Source organism: Callorhinus ursinus, unplaced genomic scaffold (genome assembly GCF_003265705.2).
Source record: "Callorhinus ursinus isolate GAN/ISIS: 27379988/994484 unplaced genomic scaffold, GSC_fseal_2.0 scaffold22, whole genome shotgun sequence".
In the NCBI taxonomy this organism is placed as follows: Eukaryota; Metazoa; Chordata; class Mammalia; order Carnivora; family Otariidae; genus Callorhinus; species Callorhinus ursinus.
Genome location: NW_027397084.1, coordinates 2,456,210 through 2,462,209, shown reverse-complemented (window position 1 = coordinate 2,462,209; position 6,000 = coordinate 2,456,210).

The following is a 6,000-nucleotide window of genomic DNA, read 5'->3' as shown; positions in this document are numbered from 1 at the left end:
CATTATTGGCTCAGTTACAAAAGAAAAAGAGTAGCCACTCTGCTGAGAAGCTGGTGGGCTCTCGGGCCCATGACCTCTATCTGATGGCGATGCTACTAGACAGAGGACCCAAGGCTTAGGCCCTGTGGTGCCCTCACCACTGGGAAAAGTGCCTGTCCAACGGTCTCTTTGGGCTCTACCCACTGTCTTAGATGCCACTGGAGAGGAGAAGGGAGTGAGACAGGCAAAGAGCAGTTTGCTAGGCAGGCTTCACAGAGGAAACAGGGGTGACTCCATTCCTCCTCCCCGCAGGCTGCTCCTGACACTTTAATTCAGGGGGCCTCTCTCGAGGTTGGGGACCAGACCTTGCCCCCAGGACACTGGGGCAACTGGACTGCTCTCCCTCCTGGATGGTCAGCAGCGACCTCTGCGACAGTCACTCAGTGGTGGGCAGATAAAGGCAGGGCAAGGGAGAGGCCATCCTGCAGCAACTGCTCCAGGCAGGTGGGCTGAGGGCCAGGTCAGCCTCAAGGGTGTGGACTAGCGTAGGCATGTGTGTTAGAGTGATCTCTGGGGGCTTTCTCCAATTCATAGGCCAAGGACAAGAAGGACATTGTCTGAGTGTGTATTCCTGTTGCAGGCTCCATGGAGCCCCTGCACATGTCCTTCTCCCCCCGGTTCCCTTCTTCCCTCCCTTTGCCCAGGAACCTCCCTGAAATGCTGCCTCCTCCAAAAAGCCTTCCTGAACTGACAGGAGTTAAGGCCTCTCCTTGCCTCTGGTCCATGTGCCGATGCACAGACCGACTCAGGGCTTCTCCGGTGTTTTTTTCAAACGGTCATCCAAGTCAGGGGGTATGACCCTCTCTCCATGTGCAGGTCCATGCCTCCTGACACGATGGTCAAATCTTTTGATACCTGATCTTTTACCTTTAAATATATATGTTAAGGTTTTTTTTAAAGAATTATACTTATGAGAGAGAGAGAGCGTGCACGGAAGAGAGAGCATGAGTGTGGGGAGGGGCAGAGGGAGAGAGAGAAGCAGACTCCCCGCTGAACAGGGAGCCCGATGACACCAACACCTGCCTGGATCCCAGGGGCCTGAGATCAGGACCTGAGCTGAAGGCAAACACTTAACCCAGGCATCCCATGGTCTTGGTATTTAGTAAGACATCTTCTACAAATCAATGAGAAAAATACAGGCAGGGATGCGTCTGCCTTCGGCTCAGGTCATGATCCCGGGGTCCTGGGATCAAGCCCTGAGTGGGGCTCCTTGCTCAGCGGGGAGCCTGCTTCTCCCTCTGCCCCTCCCCCCCACTCGTGCACGCGCTCTCCTCTCTCTCTCTCTCTTTCTGTCAAATAAATAAAATTTTAAAAAAACAAAAACAAAAAACAGGGTACTATTCAAATACTATCTCGTTCTAGGGGTGTCATGATGTGACTGTGGTCAGGAAGCAGTTATCTAGAACGGCGGTTCTCCAGCTTGGCTATAAATTCGAATCACTTGAGGATCATCTAAAAATCCTGATGCTCAGGCCACAAACTACGCCAAATAAATCAGCATCTCTGAGGCTGAAAACAAGTCAAGAGTAGTTTTTAAAGCTCTCCAAAGGATTTTAAAGGGCAGCTGAGTTTGAGAGCCAGTGATGTGGACCAAGCCCTTTATAACCCAGGGAGGAGAACTGCCCAAGGTCACACAGCGAGGCAGCAGCTAACCTGTCTTGAAGGGCCCAGGGCAGGCCTCCATCTGCCGGGCCCCAGCCCCCACCCTGCATGTTGCCGTGGGAACTGAGCTGACCCACTGCTACTCCCGCAGGGACCTTGGAGTTCTTGGCTCAAGGCTGGCTCAGAGGAAGGAATCCAGGACAAGCTGACAGAGCCCAGAGCCCCCTCACCCCAATGTGCTCTCCTACAAGCAGCCCCTGAGGCTGGATACCTTAGGGTAGAGCCCAGCCTGGAAATTCTCTAGACCGGGATACCAGCCTGGATTTCACGGGTCCTCAGGGAGAGGGGGGGGGGGGGGGGGGATGATGGGTGGGACTTGGGGCAGGGACAGCAAGGAGAGACGTGCTATAGTCACAGGGGAGAGCTGGGGGTGGGGATGGATGATGACTGCCCTGACCCCACCCTGTGGGGCCCCAGGACTCCCCACTCCCTCCACTCCCCACCCTCCTAACGATGCACTGACCCGTGCCCTCCACCTCACTGCCCTCACCCTTGGTGGGGAGGCGACAACAGAAATGCCGGCAGCCTGAAGGCTATCAGACACTGTTTCATTCTGGGGTCTGCCTGGGCTTCATAGGTCCATCTAGGGCCCCACAGGGTCCTGTGTCCAGGCTGCCCTGTCTGGGGGGCACACACAGACAGGAGGATGGACCCTCTCACTGGGAAAAGGGTCGGGGACAGAGTCTGTCCTTCATGGGGCTGCAGGACTGGTAGTATACCCTGATACTCCTTCTTCAAGTCCATTATCAACATAGTGCAGTGAAAGGCCATGGCTAGAAGCATGGACAGGTGCTGGTCCTTGCTCCTCCTTTCCCTGCCTTGAGCAAACTGGCTTCTCAGAACCTCAATTTCTTCATCCATAAAACAGAATATTTGCTACCTGGCAAGTACTTGTGATAATTAAGTGATTAAGTCTGCACACTCCTGAGTGTATAGCAAGCAGGCAATACAAGGTAGCCTTTTATCATTGAAAAATCAAAGCCGATTTGTACACCTGTGTTCATAGCAGCATTAGTCACAACAGTTAAAACATGGGAGGAACCCCAATGTCTGTGATGGATGAATGGAGGAGCAAAATGTGGTCTATACACACAACGGAATATTCCTCAGCCTTCCAAAGGAAGGAAATCCTAACTTACACCGCAACATGGATGAACCTTGCGGACATTATGCTAAGGGGAATAAGCCAGGCACAAAAAGACAAATTGTACTGTGTGACTCCTCTCATATGAGGTACTTGGAGTAATCAACATCATAGAGACAGAAAGTAGAACATACTCACCAGGGACCGAGAGGAAAACAGAATGGGGAATTAGTATTTATAGGGAGAGAGTTTGAGTTTTACAAGATGAAAAGATTTCTGGGGATGGATGGTGGTGATGGTTGCACAGTATCAAGAATGTATTTGATACAGCTGAGCTTTACACTCAGATGTGAAATTTTATGTTATGCATACTTTACCACAATAAAACAAAACATGGGGGAAAACATTCCAAGTCAAACTTGGTGATACAGCTGACTACAGGCCTGAGGGAGGCTGCTCCCAGGGAAGAGCAGACACGCGGCCCTCTCTTTGGGCCTCCCCTTCTGAGATAGATACAGCAGGACAGATGCACAATGAATGAACCCAGGATTTACACCACTAATAAACAGGAAATAATAGATGGGTTTAAATATTTACACGGCATGCAGGCTTCTGGGTGAGGACATGATCAGGGAGGGCAGAGAAGAAGATGGGGAGGAAGGGGTAGGAGCCAGAAGGACAATGTAAGGCTCGGTAAAAAATGGGGGTTGAAGTTGCCCACCAGTCTTTCAAGCGCACCCAGGAAAAGAGGGACAGCGACAGGAGGGGAAACGCCTGCCCAGGCTCAGGGGAGTGTGACAGAGGCCTGGGTCCTGCTGCCCCTTCCCTCCACGGAGAACCTTGTTTACTCTGCGAGGCTGGAAGAGAATGTAATCAAATTATGACTCGTTATTCTAAATTACTGTCTCTAGTAGGGAAGGCAGGCAGGCAGGGCGCCTGGAAAAGGCGAAACAAGTTGTTTTCCAGGACACTGTTTGCTCACTCTCCGGCTCCCTCTGTCCCCAAGCCCTTTCCCTCCCTTTCTGCCTCCCCACCCCCCCAATCCTGGCCGCTCCCTCCCTCCTTCCTGGGCTGTACTCCCTATGCCCCCAGCTCCTGGGCAGACTCAGGCAAGGGAAGCTCAGCCGGTACCCACGGGAATATCCCGTACCCCAGGACTACCTGACCAGCCAATCAGAATTTTTCCAGCCCCACCCCCACCCCACCCCACCCCCGCCTCTCAACCAGAGAGAAAAAATACAATCTATTTCTAGATGGCAGGTCACTGGATTGACTAGGACTCTAACTCTAACTGGCTACTAGGCACTTTAAGCAAGTCATTTGTCCTATCTAGGGCTGGGAGGTCATTCCAGAAAGGGGAACACCCTCTGCTGCCACTTCCTGCCTCCCAGGCCTGGGATGAGACAAGGGGGACTCCACCATCAGAGACCCTGGGAGCCTGGGAGCCTGAGGTGCATGATACACACAGGCCTTCAAGGGCAAGGGCAGGGGGAGCCGGGGGTCATAGAATGGACCCGTACCCTTCCCCCCCCCCCCCCCCCCCAGAAAAAAGCGGGCGGGGAGGGCGGCGGTTCCCCCCCCCCCCCCCCCCCCCCCCCCCCGCCCCCAGGGAGAATCCCATCTATCTCCCTCCTCTGCTCAGGGCAAAGGAGAGGAGGGGAGCAGGACACAGGTCCCACTGAAAGGTCAGATGGGCTAGAAAGGGAAAAGGAAAGAAAGCAGGCTCCCTCTCCCTCTCCCTCTAATCGGTGACTTCAGCCACCCAGAGGAGCGAGCAGAGAGTTTGGCTCCACTTCCTCCGCTGGGTTCTCACGTTCCAAGGTTGGCAGCTGTATGGTGATAAATACAACCAAAAATCTTCTCAGGGGTCAAAAGGAAACTGTGAGCAAAGGGGAAAAGTGGCATTTTTTTCCAAACATCAAGTTATATTTTTTGAAGATTTTATTTATTTGTCAGAGAGAGCGAGCCAGCACAAGCAGGGGGAGTGGCAGGAAGAGGGAGAAGCAGACTCCCCGCGGAGCAAGGAGCCCGATATGGGACTGGATCCTGGGACCAGGGATCATGACCTGAGCCGAAAGCAGACACTTAACCAACTGAGCCACCCAGGCGTCCCCCAAACATCAAGTTATGACAGATGTCCCTCTTTCATTCTCTTTCTCTTCATCACACACACACACACACACACACACACACACACACACACACACATACACCCACCAGCCATGCACAGGGCACATACCACGTGGTTATGAGTATCCGTGTCACAGATAAAGTCTAGTTTATATTCTTATATTATTAATACCCTTAACTTTAATAAATTCACCCTGAAAGCTCACCCAGAAGTTGCCACAAGCCAGGAAGGACGATACTGAGGGAGGGTTGTGACCCTGGGTCCCTCAGTCTTCTCATCTCCCACCCCACCCCTACCCACCTCCACCCAAAGACAGCCTTCCCGGAAAGGCTTCTGCAGGAACAGCAGGGCCGGAGTGCGGGAAAAGAGGAGGAAGCTTGCTCCGCTGGCTCCCAGTCTCTCCCCTCTGCCCATCCTAGCCCCAGCGGACAGAAGAGCAATGGAAGGACATTAGCTCTCGAGTGATGGAACCACAAAGTTAGAGATGAGCTCAGAGACTTTCTACCTGACCTCATTCTTTAAAAAAAAAAAAAAAAGATTTTATTTATTTATTGGAGAGAGAGACAGAGGGAGAGAGAGAGGGAGCATGAGAGGGGGGAGGGTCAGAGGGAGAAGCAGGTTCCCCACTGAACAGGGAGCCCGATGTGGGACTCGATCCCAGGACTCCAGGATCACGACCTGAGCTGAAGGCAGTCGCTTTACCCACTGAGCTACCTAAGCACCCTACCTGACCTCATTCTTCAGAGGAGGTCACTGGAGTCAACAGTGGTCCAGGGACACGCCCCAGGTCACACAGCCAGTGAGGGGCAGACCTATCACGGAGACTCAGGTCTCCTGACTCTACTCCTCAGTGGTGACCCCCAGGGGTTCTCCAGCCGCTTCTTTCCTCCCCTCCCACCACCAGGGTCCTCGTCAGCTCGGCCTGCTGCCGGGTGGGTTCACACGCAGACATTCCTTTCTCACAGTTCTGGGAGCTGGGAAGCCCAAGATCAAGGTGCCAACAGATTCGGCTCTTGGTGAGGGTCTGCTTCCTGACTTGCAGATAGCCTCATTCTCACCAGGTCTTCCCAAGGCAGAGGGAGGA